We start from the raw sequence: 19235 nt of genomic DNA, 5'->3' as shown, positions 1-19235 counted from the left end.
TCTTCTGTTTTATAATAAACTATCTCTTGTCACGGGGAAGGTGGTTAAGTTGTTCACTCCTTTTCCATTGTTTTTTATAACATGACATCCCGTTTGTATTCTATGCACCAGTCATGCTCTGCACGGTGCAGTGCACCAGTCACACTCTGCACGGTGCAATGCACCAGTCACCCTCTGCACGGTGCAGTGCACCAGTCAAACTCTGCACGGTGCACCAGCCACACTGGACGGCGCAGTGCACCAGTCACACTCTGCACGGTGCAGTGCACCTGTCACCCTCTGTACGGTGCAGTGCACCAGTCACACTCTGCACGGTGCAGTGCACCAGTCACACTCTGCACGGTGCAGTGCACCAGTCACACTCTGCACGGTGTACCAGCCACACTGCACAGTGCGGCGCACCTGTCACCCTCTGCACGGTGCACCAGTCACATTCTGCACACTGCAGTGCACCAGTCACACTCTGCACGGTGCACCTGTCACACTGCATGGTGCAGTGCACCAGTCACACTCTGCACGGTGCATTGCACTGGTCACCATCCATGCCTGTCAAGTATCAAGCATCAGGTGTGACACTCATGCATTTCAGTGCGGTGTTCCGCATCACCGCACTGAAATGCATTGTCATGCATTTAATGCCACTTGCCAGCGCGTGCCACCTGTGGTGCCTGTGAACCTGTGCGCCGGCTCTGCTGTTCCTAGATATGGTGGCAGCAGCTGCTTGCTGTACTCAGTAGTTCCTAAATAGTAAAAAAAATTCTGCTCGCAGCTCTGGAGTGGCTGAGAGTCTTACAATGCATCAATTAATCTGCCCGCCCTTTCGCGCCTCGCTCCAGGCTACATGATTAATTGCGGCGGCCCCGCACGGCTTTTACACACTGCTCTCGCAATTACCGATGGGGGGGCCGGCTCTCTGCAGTGATTGGTTGCTGCTACTGTCACACCCTGGGGGATTATAATCCGGATGTGACCTTTAGTGAGCTCGGACTTTGGCGGGGGACAAGGCATCCGAAGTTGCTTCGTTTATGAGGCAGGCTGACGTCCCGGCCGTGGAGGACGGGTCCACAGACTGAGGAAGAGATGTTTCTGGATAACCGAGGCACGGGGAGTCAGTCAGTGGAACCACCACAGGGCAATACTGGCTTCTGCCTTCGTATGAACAAGTGGCAGGGTGGGGTGCTCCAGACACCTCTGGGACCTTGTTGAACGTGCGGAGAGGTGCAGAGGACGACGATGCCAAGGCCGTGCAGCAGTATGAGCCGAGGGTGATAGCCAAATACCCTTGGGGCCTCGGAGACGGACAGGGCTGAGAGCACAGGGGAAACAACCAAGACTGACCAGAAGTGCCCGCAAGTCCAGAACCCACTCTACCCCATGACGGAGAACTCGTATAGCACCTACGCCGTGATGCTGCTCTCATTGACCGTCTTCGCCGTGGGCATCATCGGCAACTTGTCCATGATGTGCATTGTGTGGCATAACTAGTCCGGGTGCACTGCTGAGCGGCCGGTCACTGACCGGGAAGAGACAGCAGTCTGAACTTGTCTAGTCCAAGTAAGTGTTACTTAAGTTACATCATTCCAACAGGCAAAGTGCTGCGTGTCAGGCAGAACTGTGACTGACTTAGTACTGTACAGTCAGTTTATTATTGTACTTTTGTGTCAGTACAGCCGCAGAGCAGCACGAGTCTGATCATCAACAGAAAAAATAATTTCACAAACAATAGCATCTGGAGGCAGTTACCTAATTGCTGTTTAAACGCTGCCGCCCGGCCCTCCGCATCCAGCACGCTCCCTACTCACTTACTCTACATAGACACTTACACACAGTCACTCAGCAGAGGTGCTTCCGACTCCCCCCCTTGGCCTCTCACTCGTAAATAACAATTGCATAAACTAACTTTGCCCGTCTGTGATTTAAAGCGTCAGGAACTCCCTCAGCCCACCTGACCTATGTGCAAAAATCCCTTACTTAGCATATGCTCCATGGCAATGTCATTTTGGGTAAAGCCTCATGTTAGCCACAATTTTGTACCTTGACAATTGACGGGCAATTAATTATTATGTAGTTTTCAGAGGAAATAAGAGTCTGTGTTTTAGAATAGCGCGGTTGAAATGAAGCATCATTCTTTTCTGCACCAATAATAACACTCTCTGTGCAGCTGAGATTGAGATTTGTATAATTGTACAGAGCGCACATTTGCAAAAGTGATTCAGAGTAACTGGCCCGTCTATATTTCTTGACGCACTGGCCTCTGCTGCACAGTGTTGATCCATGAGTGAGGTCTTGTCAAGCTAAGCAAGTGTCTCACAGTCCCATCAAACGTCCTTCTCATGTGTCTTCATTGCCGTGAAAGGCTTTGCCGCAATTAGTTTAAATATGTAGTTATATTAGAAAGGGGTTGTAGGTTAGTGACCTTTCATTTCAATAGTTTCCCATTATTTTCATAATATGTTTAGAGCTTCTCATTGTTCAAAATTGGATGATTTTTTAAATGCAGAAAGTGCCACCCTAAGTGTCCCACATTTGGCCGCTGAATGGGACTCATATTCATAAGTACATTGAAATGTCATGCACCGGCGCTTTGCAGCAGTTTCCAGTTCCTTGCTGCTCAAATGGGTGTCATTTCTGATATTTATAGGTTTTCCTCGTCTTCATTGCTGGATTGTGCTCGGGAGAGAGTGTCACTCATAGCTGTTAAATGTCACTCATAGATGTTAAATGTCATTCATAGCTATTGAATGTCACTCATAGCTGTTAAATGTCACTCTTAGCCGTTAAATGTCACTCAGTCGTTAAATGTCACTCATAGCTGTTAAACGTCACTCAAAGCCGTTAAATGTCACTCATAGCTGTTAAATGTCATTCATAGTCGTTAAACGTCACTCATAATTTCACTGAAATTATAAAAATGTCACACATGGCAATCTGAAACCTTGGCAGCTGTGGCTCTCTGCAGGGTGCAGTGCACCAGCCCCTCCTCAGGGTCCCTTGGGAGGTTGTGGCCCTCCAGGCCTCGTCTCACCAGGTGCACCGGTCAGTGGAGGCAGAGAAGGCACCGCTCGGATGTCCTTGAGACTAACGCGCGCGCTCACGCCGCTGCACGAGCCACATTCCGTCTCATAACTGCGCATGCGCAGGACCGCGCGCCACAGCTGCGCATGTGCGGAGCGAAGATACTACTTCCTATCGCAGAGCAATCAAAAAGTGTTGGGACCTTGCACGGAGTACAGACCATGAACAGCCTTAGACAGAGGGTGCGGAGTTTCACTGCGCCTGCGCAGAGGAAAGACACTCCCCCTTCCATAGAGGAGCCAAACCGAGCAGCTTTGCACTTGCATACATCTTAGCGTGTGCTGTGGCACGAGGCGGTTCTTGTACCTTATTAATTGTGTCCCCGCGCGGAGCGAACACAAAACTTCATATCACAGATTAATGAAAGAGTGATGCGATCTTCCACGGAGTGCAGACTGTGAACAGCCTTGGATAGAGGCCGCAACCTGGAAAGAGTCAGATCCAGCGAGGATACAACCTGGGCCGGAAACACCGGGGAGAGGATGGAAACCAGGGTTTGAGCCTCGGGGTCGCGGCCACATCCTATGATTCTGGGCAAATCACTCAATCTCCCTGCGCCTGAATGTGTAATGTAAATACGGTTGTTGTATATTCTTGTGGTTATCCTGTAGTCATTAGCATGTCACTTGTGATTGGTTGAATGACTCTTACGTCATTTGGAACCTTGACATATGACTTAACCCGCGTCACCGCGAGTGTCACCATTCTTCTTCACCAGCTGATTTTCACAGTCACGCTGCTCCCAGCTGGCCGTGGGCTTTCTTGATGAGAATAAATACTTACTTAAACGATTTCCGGCTTCCTGATGTTCTTCTTCATTAACTGTGTTACTTCAACGGTGCTCATGGAAAGCGCTCCAATACCTTCGGGTCGAGTTCGCACTGTATAAAATATGCCAAAAAAAACAAACTGTTTTTTCCAGACACACGGAATCCTCCTGTTGAGTTGCAGTAATCGTACTCTCCTACTATGTCCCCTGTAGGCTCCCATTGTCCCCTCGCGCTCACCCTGCGTCATCAGCTGGCATTCTAGAATGCCAGCTGACATCCAATTGACAGTTGACAGTTATTGACTAGAAACCTGACCGGCAGCCTTGCCTTCCGCTCTGTCCGGTATGTTATACTTTATTACTAAATTAATAAAGGACAGTAAACTTACTCAGCTCCGGGTCATCTTTACAATGGCGACGAGGTGAAGCAACACACCGGAACATCCACGCGTGTGATATGAAAAAAAGGAAGGAATGCTTAATCTACGAAGCGAGAAAAAAAAAATGGAAGTGAAGTACAAGTTGGAGGAATAACTGGATGCCGGAAAGATAGCGAATTGATGACAGCGCAAAATATCAAAAGCGTGTGCACTAATTAAAGCATTGAAGAGAAATCAAGCATCTGACTGTATTGGCGCCTGTATCGATGTTACAGTGAGGTGATCGGCTCTGAGACTGGCAGCAAATGCGCATTGTAAAAAGAAACAGGACTAAATAAATGACAGATTGGCACGGTGTAAAAGAGAGCGCGAAGTGAAGAACGAGCATCGATGCACTCTAGAATATTGAATGCAAGTGAGAGCAAAAAGGCATCGTGAAGGGATATCTGCTTATAAAAACAGAACAATGGAGAAGTAAAAGCTGAAGAGAACGTAGATGTTTAGTGAGGAAAGATGGACAGCGCGATGTGCTGAACTAAGCACGTTGCGTGGGAGACATCTTGGGTGAGGTACAGCTTTCGGACAGTTTATATCTTACGAAGAACTATCACATGACTAAAAAAAAATGTGTTGTAAGGAGAACAGAGATAAAGTACACGGAAGCAAATAAAAACGAAGAGGTATAACGAGGCGCCCTCATGTGGCAGCTGATAATAAAGCCACATTTTCATAAGAGCCTGGCGCATTGTGTGCCTACATAAGGCAGAAATGTACTTCAAATGTACTGGGAGGGGTAAATAAAGCAGCATGTACGGCAGGACAGTGTGTTTATGCAGTGTACAGAAATGTGTTTCTTAAAAATAGATAGGAAAGTAAACTGCGTTGAGAAGGTAATGTAAGTGTTTCCAAAGAAAATGTGCCTATAGAACCCCGGATTCTCTTTCACAGCTACATCTTGCAATGAAGCTGAACATGAAATTACACCACAGATCCAATACTTTTACTCCCAGGCAGTCAGGAAGGACGTTTTTTCTGCAGGAAAGTAATCCTATGCAAAACAAATAAATACAACACATGGAAAAGTTCCAGTTAGAAGCTGCTTAAAGCAGAAACAACTAACTTTGCAAACCTCTCAGGAGAGGCAGCAGAAGCAATCGAAAGTGTACTTATGCTGTGTGCCAGCCGGCATACATTACAAACGTACCAACTATAGAACATCCTCTACTTGCTACGTAACACCCTAACCCCCTCAAGCTATGTCTACCACCCTTACCTTCTCCTGTTTGCAGTCTCAGAACTTGTCTTTTTTCTAATTCCCTGCTCAACCCATCTCCTTTCTCTTGCTGTGTCTAAAATCTCTGCCATTGGTACAGTTTACCATTGTGGCCTAGTCTAACCCCAATGCTGTATTTCTTACCCAATAAAAGCCCGCTTTTTTTGCTTTTTATATATATCCTTATACATCTCTAACCAACTTTGGTTCCCTTCCTTTGCTCTCAAACTACCAGGGTAAAACCACTATTCCTCCACTTCCCTGCTGCCCTCCCTTCTTTCTGCCCTCTACCAACCTTCTAGTTCCCTGTGTTTCTCATCTCCCTGTTCTGTTAAATGCCAAACCATCTCTCTTCTTTAAAAATCAGCATAACCCTAGCTTTGTTGTATTCCCTACCCTGAAGCCAGAAGTGGTTCCTACTTTAGGACCTCTCCCATATTTAGATGTTAACTAATGGGCCATCCGTGGTTCCCACTTTAACCCCCACCTAAGGGCATCGCTGCCTTCCTCTGCAACTCCTCCTTCCTCCTGCCCACCCTGTTACATCGCTGCCACCCTGTGTACCTCCTCCCTCAGGACATCACTGCATCCCTCCATAACCCACCCTGCACCCCTCCCCCCGGATACGTCACTGGCTCTCCATGTAACCTCTTGATCGTCACTGACTCCCGCTGTAATGCTGATGTGAATGTTTGTAAATGTTGTTACCTCTGTCATACATGTGATGGAGGGTTTTCCATGTTCTGGTGTCAGGGAGTGCTTAGAACATGTTACACCTGGAGGACTCTGACATGTGCTTCATTTTAAAAATCTTGTGTACAGCGCACAGGTGCAACACTTGCCTCAGTCTCTATTGACTTGTTCTCTGGCTGCTGTCCAGAGGGAGACACCCACGGCTTTGCGAAGTATTAATCACATACTGGGGATGTTATCAATTTTTGAAGGCTGAATACTGGGGCAGCCACCTCCAGATTAACCACATGACCAAGGTGACTGTCACATTTACTGTGAGTTCATTCTTGTTATCCTATTTTTCCATTCCTCCTTCTTCTTTTGCAAATGTCTGACTTTTTATGTTGTCTTTCTAACACCCAACTATGTAACCCTTTCTTTAAGTTGCCATTGATTTTTGACCCTATTCCACAACCTATCAATCCTTTCTGTCTATCTGCAGACTTGTGAGTTGGCTTTCCGGGACAAAATGATGGTTGAGCACATCCGGATAGCACAAAGTAAAAACTATTCATAAGTTGTTGTTTCTGGTCAAAATCCTCTGTGTCTGCGCCTATGTCCTTTCAAAATGCCCCTACAATTTGCTAGAGTACTCTCAAGCCTCCATCTGAAAAAATGGAGAAAGTTTGGAAAACAAACAAGTTAATTCTTCTGGCTTTCGTCATCAGGCCCCGCAGATCTTTTTTTGCTAGATTTGTCCTGCCAGTCATATTATTCATGGTTCTCCCTGGATGTCTGCTTATACCACTGTGTACTTTATTAAAACATGGCAGCCTTGGTTCTAGCTGATTTGTGACAATCTTTTATAATCATTGTAAATATCTTGTACAAAAATATATGTCATGTAAGTATGCAATATTGATTTACCAGTATAGCATACACCGGGTAAAGTGTAATTTCTGATTCCTGTATGCTCCCTCTTTGTGGACATTGTTCTCCCAATGCTTCAGCACTAGGATGCCTAAAATGCACTCTCTAAGATCAAACATACAGTTTTGGCGGTCGGTTTAACTGATTTAGGAAATAGGTAAGACAAGTAGATTTCTTTGCAGGACAAGTAGTTTTCTGCACAATTTTGTCCACTGGACAAGTACATTTTTAAAAATATTCCACACCCCTGGACAAAAGGTATGAAGGTATTTTTTCAACAATAGTTTTAACTGCCGCATACCACCAGGTTTCTCTACACCCAGACAGTAGGTGCCTAACCAGCTTCATTTCACCGTTCGGATGTTATAGGTTCAAAAGAGTACCTTTTGGACTAGCATCGGCAGCGGCACTATTTCAGAGACTCATGCATGAGGTATTTAAGGATGTCAAAGACATGCTCATCTTTCAAGATGACATCCTGGTAATGGGAAAAACCTAAACAGATAATGATCAAAAATTAATAAAAGTTCTCAAGACACTGGAAGAAGGTGGATTGACAGCAGAATACACCAAATGCAAATTTGCAGAGAGAACAGTGACGTACTTAGGTCATGAAATAACACAAGAAGGAATAAAACCAAAGAAAGAGTTGGTTAGGGCTATTGAGGATGCTCCTGAACCACAAACAAAAGAAGAATTAAGAGCCTTCTTAGGGCTAGTGGAATTTTATTCAAAATTTGTAAGGAATTTCTCAACAAACACATATGAATTTAGAAAATTACTAAAAAGTAAAAACAAATTTGTATGGTCTAGAGATTGCAACGAGGCATTTATAAACCTTAAAAAGGAAATTTGTGATGCTCCACCCCTACAAGGGTTCGACCCAGAGCTAGAGAGTATAGTCACAACAGACACGAGTGGAAAAGGTATAGGCGCTATACTTTCGCAAGTTGGACCAGAAGGAAAGGAAGTGACAGTTGCCTTCGCATCACGGTCACTCACCCCCACCGAGGAGAAGTACTCGGTGATTGAACGGGAGGCACTTGCATGTGTGTGGGGTTTGGAGCATTTCCGCCAATATGTGTGGGGAAAAAGGGTGACCCTAAGGTGTGATCACAAACCTTTGACAAAAGTGTTGACTGTTAAGGGACTATATAACGCATCTCCCAGATTGGCAAGATTTTCTGTAAGACTATTGGACTACAACTACTAAGTAAAGTATCTTCCAGGTGCAAGAAACATAGTGGCAGGCTTTCTCAGCCGCTTACCCCTACAAGGAAGGGAAGAGGAAGAGGATAAAGAAGATAAAGAAGATGAGTGGCTAACATTAGCAAAGAATTTCCGAGCATTCAAAAAAAATGAATGGGAAAAGGAATATGAACAGGATGAAGTGATACAGGAAGTAAACAAATTTATCATCAATGGATGGCCAGACAAAAACCACATCAAAAACAAGATGAAACCGTACTGGGAACTCAGAAACAAATTATCTGTGGAAGGGGGATTAATATTAAGACAGGGGAGGGTAATACCTCCCGAGAATCTAAGAAAGAAAATTCTGTAAATATGCCACGAAGGACATAAGGGTATCATAAAACTAAACAGAGAATAACATTTTGGTACTGGTGGCCAGGGTGTGATTTGGAGTCAGGACCTGTGCTAAATGTGAAAACTCGGACAAGCCCAAAATCACACTCAAACCACCTTTGCATCCATTGCCTTGCCCTGAGATGCCTTGGGGGAGTGTGGGAATAGATGTCATGGGCCCAATACGATATCAGGAAGATCTGTTGTATATCGTAGTTTTGGTCGAACATTTTTCAAAATGCTCGGAGATCAAAATACTCCATAAAGTAGAAGCAAATGACATTGTCAAGTTCCTTGATGGAGTATTTACAAGAGAAGGTATCCCAAAAATTATCGTGAGTGACAATGGCAAGCAATTCACTTCTGTCGCCTTCAAGAAGTTTATCGAAAGAAACGGAGTAACACATAAAACTACTTCAGTATACCACCCATCTGGTAATGGAGCTGTAGAGAGGTTTAACAGAGTGGTAAAAGGTACCATACAACTAGCAAATAACAACGGGTTGTGTTAGAAAATGGAAACAAAAAAAATGATTTGGGCACACAGAATAACTCCTAGGGAGAGCACAGGAATCAGCCCGTTTGAAATGATGAGTGATTTGCATTTGTGTTTATTGTCAACTTGCCTTTTGTATGTCATATGTGCCTTCTGTACATTCTTCCTGACCTCCTCTGTAGACCAATTGGCTTTACTACTTGTCTTGAGCCATCCTACATTGGAAGAACAGCACTATCCAAGGACAATGTAGGATGGCTCAAGACAAGTAGGAAAGCCAATTGGTCTACAGAGGAGGTCAGGAAGAATGTACAGAAGGCACGGATGGCATACAAAAGGCAATTTGACAATAAACTCAAATGCAAACCACTAGCCATCCAGGTAGGTGATTGGGTGAGAGTAAAGAGAAGTGGACACATTGAGAAAGGACAGAACAGATTCACCCAACCCTTGGTGGTGGAAAAGGTGTTTTGCAATTCGGCTCTCCTGAGCGATGGAAAAGTGTGGCATGCATCTGCATTATCCAAATGCGAGATGGAGAACAATATTGAAAAGGCAAAGGATGTGGAATTGGACACCAACAAACCTGCTGATGAGGGAGATCAGAAGGACTTTGACTGACGGTATGTTGTTGCTCCTTCACATCAAGAACAAATAGAGTCCATTGGGGTAAAGAGAGATGTCATAGGCAGCGAAACCACTGATGAATCAAGAGAAGAAAGTAGTGAGTCTTATGAGGAAGAACTGGAATCTGGAGGCGGTATTAACAATGCGGAAATTATCACCAGCAGATGCGGGAGCACTGTGGCTATGCCAAGCAAGTTCAAAGACTTTGTGTGTGACTAAGTATGGGTGGATGTTTCCTTCCACATTCGTTCCATTGTTTACATCCTTTGGGAAGAAGATGTGTTGAGTTGCAGTAATCGTACTCCAGACATTCCAACCCTCCCGATTCAGGCGTGAGACTACCGATTTCAGGGCTAGTCTCCTGCTTCCCGATTCCTGCAAGCAAAAACCCGATTCCTCAGGGGTTTCAGCTGACAGGGTTTGGTACTGTGTAACGTGCTAATTCTTCGAGCAAAAGTCAGAGTGGCGATGCAGAGGCTAGATGGGATGAAAAATCTACGGGTGTGGCAGTTCAGGCTGGACAGTTCCCAAGACGCACAGGGTCAGACTGATTTGAATATAGCCATGTCTGAACTGGGGTGGCAGAGTGGGCTAAAGAACGGTGATGGATTAAACCCAGATCTTTTGACTGGGTGTGACTGGGTGTGAGTGTTTGATTGGTTCAGATGCTCCGTCCATTACCACCCCCTTTTGTACCGCTTTTGGCCGCCATAAGTGTGGCTGGGTATGCTCAGACGTGAGTCCCTCGCTCACTTTGCCACTGGATTCAAGCACGCCGGGCTGAAGACGGCTGGAATGCCAGAAACCGGTCCTCGGAAGCTTGTTTCCGGTCCAGGGAAGGCATGGCGTGGCAGTTCGGGCTGGACTGTTCCCATGAGGCACAGGGTCAGACTGATTTGCATGTAGCCATGTCTGAACTGGGGTGGCAGAGTGGGCTAAAGAACGGTGATGGAGTAAACCCAGATCTTTTGACTGGGTGTGACTGGGTGTGAGTGTTTGATTGGTTCAGATGCTCCGTCCATTACCACCCCCTTTTGTACCGCTTTTGGCCGCCATAAGTGTGGCTGGGTATGCTCAGACGTGAGTCCCTCGCTCACTTTGCCACTGGATTCAAGCACGCCGGGCTGAAGACGGCTGGAATGCCAGAAACCGGTCCAGGGAAGGCATGGCGTGGCAGTTCGGGCTGGACTGTTCCCATGAGGCACAGGGTCAGACTGATTTGCATGTAGCCATGTCTGAACTGGGGTGGCAGACTGGGCTCACCCTGCGTCATCAGCTGGCATTCTAGAATCCCAGCTGTATTCTCCTGCTGTGTCCCCTGCGGGCTCCCGTTGCCCCCTCGCGCTCACCCTGCGTCATCAGCTGGCATTCTAGAATCCCAGCTGTACTCTCCTGCTGTGTCCCCTGTAGGCTCCCGTTGTCCCCCCCTAGTGGAGAAGTGTGGTTCAATGGTTAGAGCAGCAGACCCTGATGCAGAGGTCTAGCCCGGGACCAGGGTTCAATTCCCCGCCTCTGCGGGTCTTGGACTCAAAAATTCCACAGACCTGATAAATCTCGCCTCGGTGCCTATTCTAATCATAGAGTCCCACTCTGCAACTCTGGGCAATAGCTTGCTTAATCTCCACAACGGCCCCCACACTGCTAAGGATGCCTGGCCTCACCCTGGGGGTGCCCAGGAGTGGATGCCTCACAGGGAAAGCCAGGATGGGTTCCACAGCGGTGTTCGTAAAAGCGCCTTGAGACCCTTGCGGGTGAGTAGTGCGCTATACAAGTATCAATTTACATTTACATTTACCCCCTGCGTCATCATCTGGCATTCTAGAATCCCAGCTGTGCTCTCCTGCTGTGTCCCCTGCAGGCTCCCGTTGTGCCCTCGCGATCACCCTGCATCATCAGCTGGCACTCTAGAACCCCAGCTGTACTCTCCCGCTGTGTCCCCTGTAGGCTCCCGTTGTCCCCTCGCGCTCACCCTGCGTCATCAGCTGGCATTCTAGAATCCCAGCTGTACTCTCCTGCTGTGTCCCCTCGCGCTCACCCTGCGTCATCAGCTGGCATTCTGGAATCCCAGCTGTACTCTCCTGCTGTGTCCCCTGTAGGCTCCCGTTGTTCCCTCGCGCTCACCCTGCGTCATCAGCTGGCATTCTAGAACCCCAGCTGTACTCTCCTGCTGTGTCCCCTGTAGGCTCCCGTTGTCCTCTCGCGCTCACCCTGCGTCATCAGCTGGCATTCTAGAACCCCAGCTGTACTCTCCTGCTGTGTCCCTGTGAAGATGCACTTTTAAAGAACACAGGAACAGGCTGGAGGCTTAGTTGAATGAAGTAAGGTAAGTTTATTACCAAAGTAACAGAGCACCACAGGAGCACGTCCACACACGGCAAAGCCTCAACTGTCTAAGTCGCAGACCCACAGTTGAAGGTTGCATGTGAGAGATGCCACGAGGAACGCATCTCTTGAAAGAAAACACTCTTTCAAGAGATGCGCGTGTGAAGCAAGAGTATGCACGAGCAATAACAATGAGAGCAAGCAATAACAACGTAAGCATAGAATCTTACCAGCATCTTAGTACTCTACATCTCCTCCCTTCCCTCAAAACAAATAAAGAAAACTTAACTAACGGAAATAAAACTTAGTCTACGTAAAAGTCTTTAAAACGTGTAGGGAAAGAACAATTCCTGTGTGTTCTAGTTGTCACATCTGAAGTGGAAGTAGAGGGAGATGAAATTTCAACATTTTCTTGAGTGTCTTGAAGAGGAAGGGTGACCTCAACAGAAGGAGAGGACATCTCACCTTGGGAATCTTGGGGAGAAAGAATGGTATTATTGGGAGACAAAGATTCCACCTGGGTGAGAGAAGGAGTATCTAACTTTGTGGGAAAATCATAATCAACATAGGAAGAGTTGTCATTCCCATGTTTATTTCTGCGAATGATCATGACTTGTTCAGAGGTTAATTTAATGAGAGAGCGTATGTTACGCCACCCTCTCTTATCTAAAAACAGGGAACCTTTAGAAACCTTGAGAACTTGAGTGGGCATAGAAAACTTGGAGAGACTCTATCCATGGTTTTGAACATGACCCAATCACCTACAGTAAACATTTCAGGGGTGGAAAGAACTTTAGGATCAAAATTTCGCTTTTGTCCAGATTGTTGTTTCACAACATTACTTTTTACAACCAACTTATCAGAACAGGATATGCATTTGGAAACCTGAGGGGTTAAATCTTTGATCCAAGAAGGGCAGACAGTACCATGTGGGTTTCTTTTTTTAAGGAGTCTGAAAGGTGAAATGCCCGTAGTGGAGTGAGGGGTAATTAAGTAGGCCCAAACTTTTTCCCTTAGAAAAACTTCAACATCCATTTTGCAGGAGAAAGCAGTTTGAATGCCTTCTTTCAAAAATCTATTCATCCGTTCAACCAAACCATTGGATGCGGGAGAGTAAAGAGCGACTTTTAAGTGTTTGACGTCAAACTTCTTCAAAAATTCTTCTAAGACACGGGAGCAAAAATGCGAACCATTGTCACTGACTATTTCCTTAGGGGGACCTTCTATTCTAAAAATTCTTTCCAAAAATGTAATTGCTGACGTAGAATCTGGGTTAGTACAAAAATCAAAGTCAAACCACTTAGAGTGATAGTCAACAAGGGAGACTATGTAACGTTGAGATCTAGGAAGAATCTCAAAAGGACCAGAAAAATCAATCGCTAGCTTGACCCAGGATTCCTCAGGAATGGGAACATTATGTAAAGGTAGGTTCTGTAATTTCCAGTGTTTGTCTGATACCAGACAAGTACTGCAAGAATCAACCCAATCATTGACGTTTCTCTCCATGGCAGGCCACCAAAAATGTTCTTTCAATTTGCGAGAGGTTCCACCTACACCTAAGTGACCTTGATGGGCTGCAAAAAATAATTTTTTTCTTAAAGCCAAAGGAGGAACACATCGATCACCCCTAAAAACAATGCCATTGATAATGGTCAAATCGTCTGAAACTTGTGCAAAGGACTTCAAGGGGGCAGGAAGGGAACGTATCTTAGGCCAGCCTGAAACTATTAAGTTTTTCACAGCCACAAGAATTTCATCTTCGGAATAGCATTTGGACCAGTCTTCCTCAGAAATAGAAAGAGGAGAAAGAACTAAGTCTTCCAAAGAGGCTACGACACACTCAATGTCATCTCTGAGAACATCTTCGTCATTTTCCAAAGGCAACCTGGAAAGTGCATCTGCTCTCATATTTTTACCTCCAGGTACATGGTGAATGCTGAAATTAAAATCATGTAGCTTAGAAAGAATCCTTACTAACCTGGAAGAGGCTTTACCAGTACCATTTCCGTTTAAAAGGTGTAGTAGGGGTTTATGATCAGTGTATAGTAAGAAATGTGAACCCCAAATGTAGACTTTGAATTTTTCTACAGCCCATGCACAGCCAAGAGCCTCTTTCTCAATTGTGCTATAATTACCTTCGGCATTGTTCAGTGACTTTGAGGCAAAACCAATGGTGTGTTCTACAGAACCTTTCCATTGACAAAGGATTGCACCAAGACCCTTTTGGCTAGCATCAACATAAATGCCACACTTCAGGCCTGGTGTGAAAGATGATAGGGCTGGGGCATTTACGATAACCTCTTTTATGTTATTAAAAGCTGAATTTGCCTCATCATTCCACAAGAAGGTAACATCCTTTTTTATTAGCATCCTAAGAGGTTGAACTAACTGGGCATAGTTCATGACAAATCTCGAGTAATATTCGGTGAGACCGAGGAACGATCTCAAAGTGTCCTTATTGTTAGGGATGGGTACATTGGAAATAGCCTGCGTAAGGGAAAGTTTTGGTTTGATACCTGAGGTGGAGATAGAATGACCTAAATAGTCTAATTCTTCCACAAAAAACTTACACTTTTTTTCTCCCAGGGTGATTCCTACTTTTTTGAAGCGTGACAGAACAATACGTAAATCCTTAATATGTTCATCAACATTTTTAGAATGAATCAAAACATCGTCTTGATATGCTTGCACACCTTTAACACCACATAAGACGCTGTCCATAAATTTTTGAAACACACTTGCGGCACTTGCCAATCCAAAAGGTAGTCTTAAATATTTAAAAGCCCCAAAAGGAGTAATGAAAGTGGTGAGTTCAGAAGAGCATTTAGTCAGGGGAATTTGATGATAAGCACTCCTTAAATCCAAGAGCGTGAACAATTTTGATTCAGCAATGCCGGTGAGGAGTTCTTGAATTCTGGGCAAAGGGTAACAGTCGATAAGAATATTTTGATTAAGTGATCTAAGATCCGCACAGAGACGAATACTGGAATCCTTTTTCTTCACGACCACAATAGGACTAACCCAAAGTGAAGAATCCACAGCTTCAATAATCTTCTCATCAACCATTTTAAAAAGTACTTTTTTTAAATCGTCTCTTACGCTAAGAGGAACATTCCTCAACTTGTGAATTACAGGAATTGCGTTAGGTTTGAGACGAATGCGATGTTCGTAGTTTTTTATCATACCAACAGAATTATTAAAGACTTCTGGGAAATCAGCAATAATTTTGTTGACAATTCCAACATCTATAAAATTGATGAAAGAAAAGGTACTCTGTTCATTGATTTGAACAGGAAATTCTGAACCAGGAACAAGTTTGAGGCCCATTCTAGCAAGGTCTTGCCACCCTACAATACATTTACCATCAGTAGCTACATAAACTTTTGTGTAAATGCACCTTCCAAAACAAGTTACACTGGTGATAAAGAAACCCCAAATGTCAATTTGCTTGCCAGTATATCCTTTAGGTATGATGTCCAAAGGTTCAAGGGTAATTCTTGAAGACCAGTGGGTCTTGAACAAATGATCAGATATGATGGTCACTGGAGCACCAGAATCCGCCATCATGTCAATATCTATTTGATCAACAATAACTAGGCAAGAGGGATCCTTTACACGTTCTGAATTAATGCAATCAACCATACAAATAGAGACAGAATGAATGGAGAGAATTTCCTTTACAGCTAAATTTCCCTCATTAGCATCAATATTGACTGAACTAATAGTAACATTTTTTAAATCAGAATCAATAGATTGAACATCTGCATCTTCGCCTGAAAAATAAGAAATGTTATTAATTTGAGAAGACTTTCTGTTGCGACACACAGATTGGAAATGACCATTTTTGAGACAAAAAGTGCACTTTTTCCCTTGAGCTGGGCAAGTAGGGTTGTTGCTCAAGTGTGTTTTAGAACCACAACGAAAACAAAAAGTGTTTGTTCTCCTTTGAAACGGTCTTTGAGAAGGCTTGCCCTTAGAATAAACTGCGTTAACACTCAAGTCAGTTGGAGTAAAGGAAGAGGTACTTTGAGAGATGCACTTAGAAGATACAATTGATCTCTCGATTCCTTTGGCCATTTCGAGTACTTCAGATAAGGATGGATCTCTGCAGCTTAGTATACGTTCTTGAATTTTTTTGTGACAGCAGTTATACACAAATTGATCTCTAAGAGCTGTGTCCAAATAAGAGCCAAAACTGCACTCAGAAGCAAGATTCCTCAAAGCGGAAATAAATTCCTCAACAGTTTCATCTTGTTCTTGACGCCTTTTCATAAAGTTAAAACGTTCAAGGATCACACTAGGTTGATCAAGAAATTTTCTATTTAATTTTAGAATGGCAGCAGAATATTCATTAATTTCATCTCCACTTCCTGAAGCTGGGAGAGGATTAGGCAAATTATTAAAAATTTGTCTCCCTTCTTTTCCTAAATTGCTATAGAGAATAGCCATTTTTCTCTTTGGTGAATATTCATCAGCTCCAATAGCAATTAAGTAACTTTCAAAGTTCTGAAACCAATGCCTCCAAGGTTCCTTAGGTTTACCAGGAACTGGTAGAAAATAATTTAAAGCAACAATTTGCTGGTTAGTAGCCATGTTGAATGAATAACACGGATGTAAAGTATTTTTAAACAGCAAAAGCCTGAAATCTTTTAAAAATGTTCACAAGAAAAGAACTTTTTAAAATAAAAAGAACTTTTCAAATGTCTGAAATGCAAGGAAAAGTGAAATAACCTTGAAAATAGGCTCACCGTTGAAAAATAACCTTGAAATGCGCTCACCGTTAATGCCTGAGAGACATGCGATTATTCATTTGCTTTGCGATCTTTCCGATCGTGAAATCGTATCCATGGTAACGCTGAATGACAAAAGAAAACAAAATGGCCCCTCTGCGTAGCGTAGGTACGTGATTGCGCGTGTGAGCGTGATGACGTGTGCTTGGAACGAGAAGATGATCTCGCTAACGTCTCACGTCATAGAGGAGGCGCATCAAGGAAGGAAAATCGGTGAAAGTGAAGAAAATGTCCGATACCTTGATGCAGAAGGCCAAATTAAACCGGGTTTTCTTGACGGTGAAGGATGAACAGCATGCTCTGGCGAAGTACGATGAGGAGGAGAACGGTGCAAGGTTGTGATGCTCTGTTTTCGAAGAAAAAGGAGTCCCTCGTCGCCAAATGTGAAGATGCACTTTTAAAGAACACAGGAACAGGCTGGAGGCTTAGTTGAATGAAGTAAGGTAAGTTTATTACCAAAGTAACAGAGCACCACAGGAGCACGTCCACACACGGCAAAGCCTCAACTGTCTAAGTCGCAGACCCACAGTTGAAGGTTGCATGTGAGAGATGCCACGAGGAACGCATCTCTTGAAAGAAAACACTCTTTCAAGAGATGCGCGTGTGAAGCAAGAGTATGCACGAGCAATAACAATGAGAGCAAGCAATAACAACGTAAGCATACAATCTTACCAGCATCTTAGTACTCTACAGTCCCCTGTAGGCTCCCGTTGTCCCCTCGCGCTCACCCTGCGCCATCAGCTGGCATTCTAGAACCCCAGCTGTACTCTCCTGCTGTGTCCCCTGTAGGCTCCCGTTGTCCTCTCGTGCTCACCCTGCGTCATCAGCTGGCATTCTAGAATCCCAGCTGTACTCTCCTGCTGTGTCCCCTGTAGGCTCCCGTTGTCCCCTCGCGCTCACCCTGCGTCATCAGCTGGCATTCTAGAATCCCAGCTGACATCCAGTTATGGACTAAACACCTGACCGGCAGCCTTGCCTTCCGCTCTGTCCGGGGTGTTCTACTTTATTACTAAACTAATAAAGGACTGTAAACTTACTCGGCTCCGGGTCATCTTAACACCTCCGAAATAAATCACGTGCACAGGCTGAGAAATGTATTAACTGCGCCTGCGCAACAAATGTTTCTAAGTCACATTGCGCCTGCGCAGAGAAACACTTCCCCATTAGAGGAGCCGCCCGAGGAGCTTTGCACTTAAATAATTCTCAGCGTTGGCTGAGGCGCATCGTGCTCCGCCAAAGGAGGAAGTGTTTGTCCTCAGCGCATGCGCAGGTGTTCATCCAAGACACACTCTGTAACCCTAGCTGCGGTGCTGCGCGGTGAAACGCAGTGTCAGTCCTCGGCGCATGCGCAGTTGCTAATCAATGTGCTCTCTTTTGCCTGCGCTCGCGGCGGTGTCTGTCCTCAGCGCATGCGCAGTTGTTCATCCAACAGACCCTTTTTAACCCGCGCTCATAGTTGGGTCCTGGGGTTTTCCCGTGTTTGAGGGAAGACAGTGTTGACGGTCCCGGTTACATCCTCTCTCGGTTGGACTCTGCAGGCCCCGCTTCCCTGTGAGGACGCCTGCGCAATGCTCAGTGACACTATCATGATCAGATTAAACCTGCGCATGCGCACTGGTGACAGGCCCCGTCTCCTGGGCATGCGCGGCTGAACCTCAGAGCGGCTCTTGTCTCGCGCGCGGTTTGTTGTCTCCCTCTCAGCGCGAGGTACCGGATGAAACAATGTTTACAGCTAAAAATACCAGATCAACATTTGATTTACCCATTTCCTGCCCGCATCTATAAATGATGTTTGATACATGTGTGTCCACGTGAGCATCTTTTAATTTGGCTGATCCGGGGCTTGCAGCAAATATTGTTTTTTAAAGCCATGCTCTTGTATTTACAATTAGCAGAAGCTGGTGTTGTGAGGGCTGGTGCTGTGAGGGCTGGTGCTGTGAGGGGTGAAGGCTGGTGCTGTGAAGGCTGGTGCAGTCCGGGCTGGTGCTGTGAGGGCTGGTGCTGTGAGGGCTGGTGCTGTGAGGGCTTCTGCAGTGAGAGCTGGTGAAGTGAGGGCTGGTGCTGTGAGGGCTGGTGCTGTGAGGGCTGGTGCTGTGAGGGCTGGTGCGGTGAGGGCTGGTGAAGTGAGGGGTGAAGGCTGGTGCTGTGACGGCTGGTGCGGTGAAGGCTGGTGCTGTGAGGGCTGGTGCAGTCCGGGCTGGTGCTGTGAGGGCTGGTGCTGTGAGGGCTGGTGCTGTGAGGGCTTCTGCAGTGAGGGCTGGTGCTGTGAGGGCTTCTGCAGTGAGGGCTGGTGAAGTGAGGGCTGGTGCTGTGA

The 19235-nt window shown here is 45.5% G+C and overlaps 1 long non-coding RNA gene across 1 annotated transcript in view; it reads right to left on the bottom strand.

Moving 5' to 3' along the window:
* The window catches only part of LOC144805860 (uncharacterized), a 65873-nt gene extending 47860 nt beyond the window's left edge, over positions 1 to 18013 (bottom strand). Inside the window, exon 1 of the long non-coding RNA XR_013605616.1 lies at positions 17959 to 18013. This is a non-coding gene — a long non-coding RNA (uncharacterized LOC144805860). The remainder of the gene's footprint in view (positions 1 to 17958) is intronic.
* Positions 18014 to 19235: the final 1222 nt, after the last annotated feature.

The sequence above is a fragment of the Lissotriton helveticus genome (assembly GCF_964261635.1).
Source record: "Lissotriton helveticus chromosome 1_1 unlocalized genomic scaffold, aLisHel1.1 SUPER_1_unloc_3, whole genome shotgun sequence".
NCBI lineage: Eukaryota > Metazoa > Chordata > Amphibia > Caudata > Salamandridae > Lissotriton > Lissotriton helveticus.
This window is presented reverse-complemented; position numbering and strand designations above follow the sequence as displayed.